Source organism: Humulus lupulus, chromosome 7 (assembly GCF_963169125.1).
Source record: "Humulus lupulus chromosome 7, drHumLupu1.1, whole genome shotgun sequence".
NCBI lineage: Eukaryota > Viridiplantae > Streptophyta > Magnoliopsida > Rosales > Cannabaceae > Humulus > Humulus lupulus.
The window spans coordinates 23,656,583-23,672,417 of NC_084799.1; positions in this window are offsets into that span (position 1 = coordinate 23,656,583).

Genomic DNA, 15,835 nt, shown 5'->3' on the forward strand with positions numbered 1-15,835 from the left:
GACACGAGAACCACAGCGCACTGGCTAGGGGCACTTGACGAAAAGGTGAACCTCCGTTTCTCTGTCCTCATTGCACGTGGGACAAGTGTGATCTTTCGGAAAACCGAGTTTTCCTTTTGTAGGAAGAGCTCCCGAAATATCCCTCCACAATATCATACAATGCCTTGGGTGGAAGTGTGGTTTCCACATCTTCCTCCAAATTGGTTCACAATCATTAAATTTGTAGCCTTGGTCGTCCCAATAGGCCGCTTTTACATTAAAAGATCCATTGTGAGACATTTTCCAAACCACCGAGTCTTGGTCCTATTGCGACACTATCTGAATTTGGCTTATTTGTTCACTCGTATTTTTTCCAAAAAGATCATACAGAAGGGGAGCATTCCATTCTCTGAGATTTTCCATAAATAGGTCTGTGACTACCTTCAAATGAGGTGCCCTTTGTCGAAGTGTCTCCATTGTTTCCCTGAATTTATTATACTCCATCCATGGTATCCAAGGTCGATGCCAAATGTCGATCTTTGTACCATCACCAATTATACTTAAGCCACCTCTTGTGATTATATTCTTGACACTCACAATTCCTTTCCACACACGTGAGGCTTGAGACTAGAGGACAAAAATCAGCTTGTTCTTGCACTTTATTGCTTTGTAATTTAATATAATTTTTTTACAGCAATATATGATAAAAAATAAAATCTCGTTACTATCTTGAAAGTTGACTTCGATATAGTCAAATTATAACTAGTTACAAGACAATAATATGATTGTTAATGCACTTTTTTGCTATGTAATTTTTGTTTGGACACAAAAACCCTATAAAAAAATACTTGAAATTCCGTTTTTAGTAATTACCAAATTAATTAAGCCAAGTAAATTAATTAAAGTGCGGAATGGTAATTAACTGTTTACACAGATTACAGTTCTGTCGGGACAGAAACCAAATTTGTCACGACAGAAACTGAACACAATAAAAAGACAGTGCAAACCAATAAAGAACACAGCGAATTTTTACAAGGTTCAGAAACCCTTTCAGATAACCTACTCCTTGGGGCCACGCCCAGAGAATAAAACCAATTAATAAAGAATCACAAGTACAAAAACATTGACTTAAACAAAACAAGACTCCCTCTTGAGATTTGCCGCAACTTGTTGTACTTCTCTTCACTAATCTGATCTTGATTGAAACGCTCAACCACTTGAACTCCCTTCAATGGTCAGCGAGTGCTTGCATCCTCCCGACGCAAGGCTTGTAAAAAATCTTCTCCCGAAGACTACAAATGCTGTGTTCAAATTACAATGTGTATTCACTCATGAACATGGTATAAACTCACCACTAAAATCTAGACACACATAATTCTACAAGATCACGTGAATACTTATGATCTTGAATACAAAGAGAAACTCTCACAAATATTACAATAAAGCTCACGAATAATGCACCAAAGAGTTTACCTTTCTCACTGCCTTTAGAGCCCTATTTATAGAGTCTTTTTCGTGCTCACAAAGGCAGAGAAAGAATTCTTCTAATAAAGGCAAGAATCACAGAAGATATTCTTGATTATCAAAGAGTTGCCTTATTTAGAAGATGCTGATCCGACAGATGCGATATCGGTGGGGACAGCTCAGACTTGTGTCGGATCAAAACAAGCTCAAAAAGGAAACAATAATTAATGATATTAAGAACCAGTTTCCTGATTTCAATCCTTGAGCTGCACGAAAATATATCAGCAAATAATCAAAAAACAACTTTGGGTAAGTACCGAATATTTGCAATATACTTTGTTTCCTTTATAAACAAAATGAGACAATATATGCTAAATAAGGAAGCACATTATTGACCAAAATTCACACAAAAGGAAAGTGGATTTCCGAAATTTGAAATAAAGGAAACCAAACAATTCTGAAAATTATAATAAAGGAAAACAAATATTTCCGAAAATTATAATAAAAGGAAAACAATTATTTCCGAAAATAATAAAAGGAAACAATTAAATCAACCAATTTATCTTTTAAGAAAAAAGATATTTCTATAAAATTGCCAATTATAGGATTAACAATACTCATTTAACTAATAACTACAATGCTTGTCCTCTCTTATCGAGTTTAACAATAATATACGATAATCACAAAACTATTGAAAATGTGGTGGAGATAGTCTACCCAAATGTATTTCATGGTGCATGCATTTTCCACTTGCTAAACAAACTCATAACACAGTTTAGAGGCCATGGAGAAAAATTGAAAAAAAATAATCATTTATAGCTATAGCAAAAGTCTACACTATGCTAGAGTTTGAGCATTATATGAAGCAGCTGAACAAACTTGACATAAGAATAAAATCTTACTTAGAAAACTATTCAGTATCAACTTTGGGTAAGATCATACGCACACCAACGAAGATACACTATGATGACCTCAAACGTAGCTGAGTCTGTAAACTCAGCAAACAAAATAGGAAGAGGACTTCCAATAACTACATTGGTCAAAGGCCTAAGAAGCATGGTTCAAAAATGAAGTTGTTGGAATATTCACACAAGTTTCAAAAAAAGTTGAAACTAAAATGAGGAGCAATGTTGTTGTATGCCTCAAATTTGAGGTAACAATTGAACCTAATTTTTTTTGGATAAAACCAAATAATCTGAATTTATGTCATAAAAACTATTGAAACCAATTACATAAAAAACTGAACAAAAATAGGCTAAGCATACATGATATGTGTAACCGGTTACACATATTAGAGAAAAGAAAAAGTAAAAATAAAAATAAACCAAAACCAAAACCAAAACCAAAAGTTCTAACACTCAATATTTGATGTAAATCTAACATAATCTCTTGTGTTTTATGAAACTGGTTACAAATAAACGCTATCAATAGTGTGTTGTGTGAGGCTATGTAAAAAAAAGGAAATTTATTGGTCAATATGCATGAAGAGAAATACAGTTGCAAAAAGTTCCAAGAAGACGAGATACATTCCTGCCATGCATTAATTGTAGTTGCAAAATGAAGACTAATTGCTACGAATATTGCTCCAAATACTACTACTAAACAACCACAATGAGAGAAACATATGAAATAAATGTTAACTTGCTACCCAATGAAAGTGAATGGAAACTATCAGATCATCAATAAACAATAGTGTTACCACCAAAAGGAACCATTGTGACAGTCAAAATCCCGTGATCTGTTGGGGGAAAGACCAGGTAAAAAATTATGCAATCTTACATCGCTTGGGGAAGGTCTTGTGTGATGATTCTAAGACTGTGTAGGTATGGGATTACACAATTGAAGATGACTTAAATGGATTGATGGGTACTACCTATGCCAACAAAATGCATCTTCTTTTCGGTAGCCAATCACTTGAGAACTCCAAAGTTAAGCGTGTTTGACCTGGTGTGGTCTCATTATGGGTGACCTCTTGGGAAGTTTTCCCAGGAAGCAAGCGAGTGAAGACAAAGCATGCTGGAAAGACTCGTGTTTGTTTGCAGAGCCAGTCGTCATTCTAGGAAGCAACCATAGAGACATGAGGCGTTACAAATGGTGCCAGAGCCTTAACCCAGCCGGAAGTGTGGCTGATGGGGAGGTTGGACCCCTAAGGGGGGTGATTGTGACATTCAGAATCCTATGATCCGTAAGGGGAAAGACCGAGTAAAAATTTGTGCAACCCCACATCGCCTAGGGAAGGTCAAGTGTGATGATTCTAAGACTGTGTAGGTATGGGACTACACAGTTGAAGAGGGCTTAAATGGATTGATGGATACTACCTATGCCAACAAAATGCATCTTCTTTTTGGTAGTCCATCACTTGAGAAATCTAAAGTTAAGCATGCTTGACCTAGAGTAGTCTCATGATGGGTGACCTCTAGGGAAGTTTTCCCAAGACGCGTGCGAGTGAGGTAAAAGCACACTGGAAAGACTCGTGTTGGTTTGCAGGGCCAGTCGTCATTCCAAGAAGCAGTCATAGTGACGTGGGGCATTACAACCATACCACCTAGAGAGCCTCGAAAAAGAAGAATAAGATTAAGAAGAAAAGCCAAAGTTCAAAAAAAATGTGGAAGATGGGAAGAGAGGAGACACTGCTGAAAAACTTGCAGGAATCGACCAATCCCGATGCAACTAAAACATAAAAATGCTAAGAAAACCTATATGTTGATTGTAACGACCCAAATTTGCTAATAGGGCTTAGGGCCTTGATTAGCGTGCCTGGAGGGCAATAAATGATTTAATATGCTAATATGAGAATTTATGTGAATATGTGATAGAGATGCATGTTTAGTTGAATTAAATATGCATGTGGGCCTCGTTTGGATATTAGGTGTATGTTTGTGATTTTAGCCCGTTGAGGGCATAAATGTGATAAATGCGATATGTATGAGGTTTATCTGTGTAGCACGATCCGAGACGGTCTTGGGGAGCGGTTAGCCAGAAAGTCGCAACGGGGTTGAGAATCCGACTCAGGGCGAGTCGAGGGGTATTTTGGGTATTAGATGTATTATGGGGTTATCGGGTTATGGAAATAAATATTTGGAGATATATTTGAGATTAGAATGTCTAGGAGGGAATATTGGGGAAATTTATCATTTTGCCCTCGGGGACATTTTGGTACCCCGAGCCTTGAGGTAACCCTATAGACTTAAGTTGAATAAAACAAAACTTAGAATTGCTTAGAACACTCAGAACCAACCTTTATTTCCCTCATCACTTGGTTTTCTTTTCTCTTCATCTTTATCTAAGACTTAGCAAGGGAAAACTTGGTGAAGCTAACTTGAGGCTAAGGAATTCAGCTGGGTTTTAGGGGAGCTTGAAGCTTGGAGCTTAGGAAGCTGGTTCAGAGATTCAATCCAGCAAGGGTAAGCTTTAAATTATAAGGATTATGTTGGAATTTCTGCTGGTTTATTAGAGTTTTCATGTTAGTTAAGTTTGAATTTGTTCTTGATTGTTTGGCTGAGTTTTGGGGCTAGTCTTTGCTAGATTTTGATGCTGAGTTTGTGCTAGAACCTTTGTGATAGCTGGTATGGATTGTTGGCTTGATTTTGGGGGAAATTGGACTGATTTAAGAGGTGGAAAGGTTGAGTTTTTCTGGGTTCAAGGGGTAGGGCCGCGACTCTGTTCTTGCTGAGCCGCAGCCCCCTTGATCTTGGTGCGTCAGGAATTGGAGGCGCGCCACGGCGCGTGTAGGCTATCTTGAGGCAAAGCCTCGGGTTGAGCTGGGGGTCGCGGCATAGGTCCCTTGGGCCGCGGCGCTTAAGGTATTTTTGGGTTCTAGAGGGGTTTTAGGCTCAGGAACTCAATAGTTTAGGCTTGGGACGGATTTTATCACCTGGATTGATAGAATTCAAAGCCCCGGAGATTACAATTATGGTTTGAGACTAATTATCGGATTAGAACTTGATGGTTGAATATTGTTAATGCGTTGTGACTAGGGTTTTGGTGAGGCTACAGTTAGGGGACTGTGCTCGTGATATCGGTGCTCGAAGAGCTCGGGACGCAGGTAAGAAAACCACTGTTCCCATAGAGCTTATATGTAGGGCAGAGCCCAATATGTTTGAATTGCAGGGCATAGCCCTTTGATTGAATTTGTTAATGTTCAGTATATGTTGTATGATGCTATGAATGCAATTTGTGTAAATGTTCGACAAGAGCCGGGAACGGCGCAGGCCGAGGTCGGCAGGGGCCGGGAACAGCGTTAGGCACGTTGAGTGCGAGGCCGAGTGCGGCAAGGGGCCGGGAGCAGCGTTGAGCACGTGGAGTGCGAGTTTCCAGGGCAAGACCCTAAAGGATACCTAGGATATCCTCACGGTGTGGACCGCAAACCCAGGGCCTGGTAAAGCGCCTGGGACGGCATGGTCGTACGTGTTTAGCATTTTGATGGCCTGTTTATATGCTAAGAATTTGTTATACATATGTTTTTGCTTGTGAGGGTTTTCTTGCTCGGCTTCGGCTCACGGGTGCCCTGTGGTGCAGGTAAGGGCAAGGGGGAAAATCGACCAACCATGAGGACGGAGAGCGTGAAGCGGCGCGTACATGTTTGGCCTGCCTGGCTGCCACAACCAGTGGTTTTGAGAGATGATTGTATTAAAACTTAGATTTTGTCGTCTAGTCGACTTGGTTTGTAACTATATGTTGTAAATATTTCTAATCAGTAATTTGGGATCCCAAGTGTCAAACACTTTATGATTTTCAGTAAATGGAATTATTTTCAAAGTTTATAACTCTACTTATGATTAGTGCTCAAAAATGCAAATTTATTAGTTTTAAAGTGTAAAATGAATTAAGTTTTAATTAATATTTTCATGAATTTATTGTAATATATTTTATAATTGAAAATATTAATTTAAATTTAATTTATGTTTAATTTTCAGGAAATAAATTGCATTTGGACACTAATAAAAATGGAGAATAGAGAAGTTGTTAAAACTGAAAAAGAAAATGAAGGAAATGGTATTTTTGAAAGCATTCGGCCCAAGACTCCAGCCTAATCCGCAGCCCACGCTGAAGCTCCCATCACCTCTGCACGCCACCTGGCGCGCTCCACGCCTGCCACGCGTCCCAGGCAGCTTCTTCACCTCAACTCCTTCAGCTTTCAGCTCCTTCCTTCAGCCATTCCACGACGTGACCATCAGCCCACATTTATGCATATATGCATATTTCTCTTCAGCCATTGGCCCAACAAGCCCAAGACATCAATTCTCCCCAATGCATCAATTCCCTCCAAAGGCCCAAGGCACCCAACGACCCAATCAAGGCCCAAGGCTGCCTACGTGGCACTCTCTCATTGATTGAAAATGGGTCAAAACCCTCTTGTGTCACCAACCATGTTTTGTGGGTAATGGGCTTTGTAAATTGCTATTTTGAGCTTTATAGATTATGTTTTTATGGTATTTTAGAAAAAGAGCATTTTGACTATACACAAAAATAGCTAGGGTGATATTAATAATAAGATTTGATTTTTCAAAATCATATTTTATTATTAATATTTCAGATTTATTTTGTAAACCCCATTTTGTTGTTTAATTTCTTTTTAGTCATTTTCCCCATCTATAAATAGAGACACTTTCTTCACATTTGGAATATAATTTTTAGAGTAGAGAAACTATAGAAAAATTTCCACTCACTTTCTTCTCATATTTTCTTCTTAGAATTTTGTGAGAATCATGATCATAATGGCCTAATCTTCCTAGGAAGGTTAGGGATGATTCCATATGCAAGTGATGTTATTTTGCTACTTTGATTTACTATGTTCTTAATGTAATATATTTGAGTTATTTATGTTCTTTCATCTCTATCTTTATTTTGTTATCTCTATTTACTTATGCTAATAGTATATAGGATTAGTCATGCTCTTTCTATGTGCTTCTAATTAGTAAAAGAAATATTGATACATAATTTTATGTCTAATCTTCTATTGCATTATTGCCCTTGGGTATTTTGTCATTTTTAGATTTTTCATAAGATTAACATTGTACTTTTAAAGTAAAGAACTTTATAACTCAAATGAACTTTTGTTAGAAAAACTATGGACTTTAATGTTAGATTTTCCAAGTAAATGTTGGGATGTGAACTATTTACTTGTGTATTTTTGTAAATCAAGTAACCAAGTAACTAAACAAGCATATGGATGATTCTTGAAACCTTTCATTTTCTCAAACTCTTGATTACATCTTACCTTTATTTCACTTATCTCATTTCATCATCACTTTATCAAAATACAATACCAAAATCTCAAACATTTTTCCATTTACAATTTTATTTACTTCTTGTTACTAACTTTTTGTGCTATTTTCTACTAACCTTTTGATTTTAGTGTAACGCCCTGGCTACCCCACAACAGTTACGGTGAACGGTGGACCGGAAATTTGACTCACTACCTGAGTCCTTTGGTCAAAAACGTGCTCTAAGTGTAATTAACAGGTTAAGGCATAAAACCAATAAAAAAAAAGAAATGGAGATTTTTATTACAAACTGCTCTGCAGAGCTAAACAAAACGTTTACAAGCTGTTCTCAGTACAAAATGGTCACTACTGTTGTAAAGTTACAATCCCGCCGACCATAGCGGCAAATATAGGGTAAACCCCCTAGTTCCTCTGAGAACACCTTGACCGTGGTGGTCAAGCGGCTGCATATGTACACACCACCACATCAGCTCTCCACTCAAGGCTAGGTGAGCTTCTCTTTCCCTTTACCTGCACCACATAGCACCCATGAGCCAAGGCCCAGCAAGAAAACATAACACTTTATATAAACATTATCAAATGACTATCATAATAATCACACTGAGCATAAAGCTTTCAAACAAATGAGTAAACACCACATGAGGTCCTGATAAACCACACTGAGTGACTGACAAGCAAGTCACTAATTCAGATGGGAGAGTGGCTGCTAAGTAAGCCACCAGCCTCCAAGCGCTTATTTCATTCATCGACCCTCGGGGTTGGTCTGGCATTAATGCTCTCTGAGTCATTCAATGCTGATAATTGATTTGATCAAATCTTGTTGGCTTGCGTGACACACGCTAAGGCCGTCCTGACTAATAAGTCAGCTCAACATGATCAGTGCCCAGTACCACCGCCGAACCTGACTAATAAGTCACAGCTTCACAGTTGATACTAGCACCCTTGCCAAACCTGACTAATAAGTCAGTACCATGCACAAATGAGCAACATATGCTAAGCATTCTGTATTCAATCCATGTCCATATTCTCACAATCACATGCCTCATGAATATCCACACATGTCACATTTGGGGTGCAGTTTTCTTACCTTTGGTTCGAGCAAGAACGAATAAAAGAACAACCCTGAGAACGATCAACTTTTTGGTCCTTTAGCGGTTACCTGGTCATAACCAAATCATGGGATTCCATCAATAAAATGAATAATAAAAGGTTCCCAAACCAAAACCTAACCTCCGGGACCTCAAACACTACTCAACCGGGTAGTAGGTTCAATCCCGAGGCCTTAGGCTTGCATCCCCGAGCCAAAAAGCTAATTCTGGCCAAAAATGCCTTAAGGGCCGCGGCCCTCCTTGGCCATGCCGCGGCCCGCCCCTCAGACAGAGGCGCCTAAACCCAGCAGCCCCCAAGGGCCGCGGCTCACCCCTGCCATGCCGCGGCGCAAGCTCCATTTTAGCCAAAACCCCTGTTTTTCCTCCCTTGCGTTTTCCCTTGAAACCAACCCTTCAAACCCAACTTAAACACCACCCAAACCTCTCTCAAACACCCATTTAAACCTCCAAACATCACCCATAACTATCCCTCATCATAACCCAAGTAAAACATCCCAAGAACTCCCCTTGATTCCAACTTTCCATACCAAAATCTAAAGCTGAAAACTATGAACGAAAACAGAGCAAAACCAGTAAAACAATGGATAAAACTCACCTCAAATTCGAAACCAAACCCTCTTCAATGACTGAGCTATGTCTACAACCTCAACCTCCAAGTTCCCTAGCTTAATTCCACACATTGAGCTCAAAACTCCAAAGAGGAAGAAGAGAGAAATGAACTTACGGGAAGGAGAAGAAGCAAAACTCTATTTTGGTTATGTTTTCTCTACAGCCATCTAAACCATATATATCCAAATCCCAAATGACCATTATACCCCCTAGGTCTTTAAAGCTTCTAAAACCAACTCAAGGGTAGTTTTGACATTTTCCACCTACACCGTTAATCATAAGTAACGCTTCCCTTTTCCCGCTAATCTCAATATTCTCAAACTCCAATATTTCACATCCCGTTACCCTTTAATGCCCGGTAACACTCTAATCATTAAAACACCCCGAGACTCACCCCGAGCCCCGAGCTTATGCCTGTTATGACCAAACCGATAATCAACATTCCTTGATCGTCTCATGCCAAATGGCTCGAGCAAACCCACATCATAATGTGGTCTCAATCTATATTACCAACATGCGTTCAAATAATCAATTTACCCTTAACGGGCCAAATTACCATCACACCCCTGTATAAAGAAATATGGACTCACATGCATGCATTTCACATCATATCATAATATAATCAGTATATACATGCATTTTATCAATTAATAACATAATTAAGCAAGTATGGCCCTCCCGGCCTACTGTTCACGCCATTAAATACATCGGAGAATTCGGGGCCTTACATTTAGGTTACCTCCTTGTGGATCGACCGCCCGATCTTACTACAACTACCGCTTAGTGTAGTCACATTTTGGGCGTTAAACAACTTATGATTTAATTACACTTTTTGGCCTAAAATCTCGATTAGCGAGTTAAATGCACATTTTAAACTCACTTGGTAATGACTCTAAGGAAGTACGGCGTTACATCGATTCTTTCAGTTTTGTTTTTTTTTTAAGAAACAATGCAACATTGCTCTCAAAATTTTGAGGAATAACTTATATAATCCGTACAAATAACATACTAAGAAGTACAAGATAAATGCACTAATTATTCTTGATTTTTTTCATTATTAGTGTATTAACCATTGTTACTAATTACAACAAGTTATACTAAAACAACTGTAATTGGTTTGTTTACACTTAGACCACTTACATCAAATTTCGATCAATTTTTTGCAGCTGGCAACACTGAAACAATTAACAAAAAACTAGTTACAAAAAAAAAATTATAACAGAATTCGAAGATGTAACCAGTTACACTAAAACCATTAAGATAAACGAGTTACACTAAAACCAGTTACAAAAAATTTCAATGAAAGATATGAAATAGGTTGTACAAAAACCATCAACAAAAAATAGTTACAAAATTAAGTACCCATTTTATAGCTTGAAACTCATCAACATTAATGTTGCATGATTCACCATTACAAAATTAAGTACCCATTTAAAAAGGGTGCCACTGTTTCGATGAAGTAATTAAGTAAGTTCAGTAAAGAAGACAGAGGTCTATAAGACTTATAGTGGCTGCCCACTAGTGTGGGCTAGGTCAGAGTTAACCATTCATATATGTTTGTCATGTTCCTGTCTTTCTCCTCCATATGTGTAAATAAGCATGACAGCTATGACAACGATGAAATGAGTGTTATGATGAGCCTAGCTGCGATGATGGCTTGCCGGAGGAGAACCCATGGGATTCTATATGATATGTGTAACAAGCCCTGCAAGCATTAGCTGAATCAAACAGTGTGCACAAGTGAAATCGGGCCCATAAAAATGTGAAAGTAAAAGAAATAGCATAAAAGTAAAGTTTGAAAGTGCATGAGTAATAAATGTAATGCATAAGTATATAAGTCAGCCTATTAGTATGTGTACTTCAAACTCACGACATTCATGTGTATGCGTATGCGTTAGCTCATTATGTTATTTTCCAGCATTTTTCCAGGTGTGGCTTTAGATGTTGAGCAACTTGTGGAGCACGGACTCAGTAGCAATGCAATAGGGGTTTAGGGTTTTTCATATTGCTACATTAAATTTAAAGTATTCATACGTGTAATAATTTCTATTAATAAATTTATATAAAATTTTTAAATTTTTATGTGTTGACCGCGTTTTTGGCCAACAACGTGAGAACGTAAAAAACGACAAATCTTCAAGAGAATTCAAACGACATAGACGGTTTAATAAAGAAAATAAATAACACACACGATTTTTATAGTGGTTCAGCCCCAATATGTTGGTAATAGCCTAATCCACTTAGAGTTGTGATTATAGATCTGTACTCAAGATCAGATAAACTGAGCCAACTGAGTTTCTTCAGTACAGATTACAAGAATACAATAATTCTTTTAGATGCAAGCACTTTCTCTCTCTAGAAAACTCAGACCCAAAATTTCCCAAAAGTCCCAAAAGAAGAAGACCCCTTTCTAATCCCATAAGCCATATATTTATAGGCTTAGGATCATACATCTTATATCCCCTAGAATCGGGATATTTCATTATTCTTATTATATTTAAATTACAAAAATATTCAAAATTTAACAGAACACCCAATTTGTGGGAAAAATGAGATATTCTCGCGTGTGCCCAGACCAGTTCTTGTTGAAGCCGTTTATGGGAATCTTGACTTAGTCCTCCTCTCTCTGGTCGACCCATATCTCCTTCAAGCTGGTCGAACACACCTCTACTGGACAGTCACGCACTTGGCTGGTAGGACATGCACTTGCTGGTAGGACATATGCATGCTGGACATATGCAAGTGTTGGTCGGACACATGCATGCTGGACATTGCAAGTGCTGGTCAGACACATGCATGTTGGACACATGCAAGTTTTAGGACATGTGCATGCTGGTCTAACATGGCACTTTGGTCTAGCATGCCATGTCTCTCCTCTAACATGGCACTCTGGTCTAGCATGCCATGTCTCTCCTCTAACATGGCACTCCGGTTGTAATGACCCACTACTCTAGACTTTTTGGACCATTAACGAAACTATACATAAAACTTACATTTTTGCGAAAATACCATAATTTATCAGAAACTTGTAGAAACAAAGTTTACTTTCATAAAATAAGTAGGATATGGGTACCCATTGTCTTTAAAACAAAAATAACTTAAAAACTAAAAGGAGTTACATAGAAAATGCAGAAAATACATTTAAAACCATAAAAACATAAACAAGACTACATCCTCGAATCGAATAACGCTCGGCTCCTTGACTCCATTCACCATCGATACACATCCTCTAAGCGTCACGAATCTTTCCACCTCTAAAGCTTATTTCCTGCACATAAACAGAAAGGAATGAGCCTAATGCCCAGCAAGGAAAAATCTAACACATAGTCATAAACATAAACATAATTTCATAATAACGTAAAGACATATCATAACACATAATTCACTTATTATAATGGCCATTATTACTTGGGGTCCCATAGACTAAACAAGCTTATGCCCATGAGATTAGTGGGGTCCTACCAGCTAAATAGGCATATGCCCACAATCTTTTTGGGGTCTTGTTAGTCAAATAGGGCATAAGCCCAAGCCTACAACAAACACATGCATAACAAATTCATAACACATTCATAACATATCATAACATAACACATAAGATAACATAAACATATAGATTCTAGCCTATTTTCCTTACCAAAGTTTCCGGGATATAATGGACTGAGTTGGGACTTTTTGGAACACTCCTAAAACCATAAGAAAGAGTGAGTCTAAAGAAAGGAGATGAAATGAAAGAGATGGAAAGACTAAACCATTTGAGAAACATGCTTACCGAACTTATGTGCTCAAGAACTTAGATTCCCTAACCAAAATGAAGATTAAGGTTAGAGATTGAGTAGAAGACTATGAGAAAGAAAATAACATAATACAAAAATGAACTAGAGTTTTGGTTACCTCAAAGACTTGAAAGACCAATCTACACCTCAACCGAAATACTATAGAACCTCACTTCCCAAAGTGTTTGATAAGCTTATGATGTTTAAGCTTATAGTTTTCCCAAACCAGGTGTTTACACTCTCACACTCACTTAACACTAGCAGCTTCTGAACTTAGAGCAAAAGGTGAATAATGGCTGGGTACTAGATCCTATTTATAGAGTTTGGAGATTAAAAGATCTTGATTTTACTTGAATAAAAATAATGGCTTTTTAGGTGAAAATCATTTGAATAATCGTTCAGCAGAGGCTGAAGACTCGTTCAAAAGATGCTGGACTTATGAAGAAGTTTGAATGGCTGGAAGGAAAAGAATTCAAAAACAATTGAACATATGCTGAAGGAGGCGATATATCGCCCCCTGTAGGCGATATATCGCCTGGGCCAGTATGCCCGAGGCGACCGTGCATCGTTTCGTGTTTTCCGTATCTACGTGCTGCGACATATCGCCCCCTATAGCTGCGATATATCGGCACTCGCTGAATATTTAAACACGAAATTACACATTTTTAGCTAAGTTTGAATGGAGTAAACAGCCTTGACTAAGCCCTCAACGTATTCAAAGCTGCTGACTGACCCTATAACATTCAAACTTTACTCCTTATTAGATTTAATCCTCAAAAATACTTAATCCTTAATCACCATTCATAACATGTGCTTAAAATCCTATTGGTTGATGTCTAAACCTTATAATATAATACATATAATCCTTAATATCAGTCACTTTAATCAAACCTTAGGTTATACTTAATATTCTTAAACTATAGATTAAACTTAGAAAATCTATAAGTACTATTATGAGTGTCCAAATAATTCCCGGTCTGAACCAAAAATCCACAGTTACAAAGATAATGCTATAAATACTATCATACTATTATCTATCTTGACTAAGTAAAGTTCTTGGACTCTACACCGGTCTAGCATGCCACTCTTGGGCAGCAATGTCACTCCTGGGCAGTAATGTCGTGACTGGTCGGACAAGGTCATGCCTGGTCGGTCATGACACTTCTCAAGCCAGTCAAAATTTTATCACAACTCTGAGGAGTCAATGTATTTATTGACTATTTAATGTGTCTTTTACGGACCATGTACTGCCACTTGTCACCTCTATTGCCACGTCATCAATCTCCATTTTTTGGGGATAACATTATGTATTTCCTAGTATCATTTTATTTAATTCATTTGGTCAAGTGCCTAACATACTCGTAAACCCTGGAATTACGAGTATGTGGTAGACGTACCCTACCTTAGGGGTGTCGCATTATTCATACATATGAAATCTATAACTTCTGTATGAGAAGTGAAAAGATGATTTCCTTAATTGCTTTGTTCAAAAGGTCAAATGATTGAAATCACAATTCCGTGATTAAGTCCACGAAAATATAATTTATAAGGAACTTAGTGGGAGTTAATGATAAAATACTGATGAGGGGTAAAATAGTAATTTGCACCCAGCTCGTTAGTAAGTCATCGTTAGAGGATTGACTGAGTGTAATGATTATAACAATGGATAACATATTTATGGATTGGAAAATACATTCTATGAATTCAAGAGTTCAATTATGTGTCTATAGTGAAGTCACGAGGAATTAATAAGGTAGTGAAATTATTCGTAAATAAATTCACGGTAACTTATTTGAGCTTGATTTCATGGATCCAAGGTCCCAACATCACCTTTGAGTAAATCATCTAGAATGTCTCAGTTAATTGATTTAATTATCAATTAGGATTTTTAAAGTTGACTATGTCAATTTTTGAAAATTTACAGAGATATGAGATTTAGAGAATAAAAGAGAATCTTTGGGTAAATTTATTAATATTGATAAATTGGTGTCAATATAAATAAAATTTCAAATTATAATTAGTCAATTTGAATAAGAATTTAATTAGTTAATTAAGAAAAATAAATAAATCAAATGTTTTGAATTTAGGCCCAATTGAGATTTAAATTTAAAATAAAGAGATTGAACCCAAGTCCATTTGTGGGAGCCCAAGACTTTTATTTATTTTTGTTTATTATTTTTAATTAATTTAAATTTAAATAAAGCCCATTAAGTTGCCTATATAAGGAATATGATTTCTAGGGTTTGCATACGAAAGTCAGTCTCAGTTGATTTGTTGGGTAAGTGAAAAACTTGACATTCTAATAATTTCTTAGTCACTATCTTTTCTTCTCTTCTAGATCTCTATCTCATGTGCTAAGAACCAGCCCACACTAGTTTTAGGTTAATCAAAGGCTTGGTGATGAAGACTGTGTTGATAATCTAGTTCAATATCTTAATAATACTATGCTACAGAAAGAAATCAAGGGTTAGAGAGATTGAAAGAAGGAGTTGTTCCAGTTCTGCTGCGTAATGTAAGTGTTTACTTTGCTCTGTATTTGTATCAATTTCATATGAGCATGTTCTAGGAATTTGCATGCTTGTTTGATAATATGTAAATTGCATGAAAATAAAAAAAAAATCATATAATATGTATTTCCAACAACCCTCTCATGGAGTAATCACATTTAAAAAAT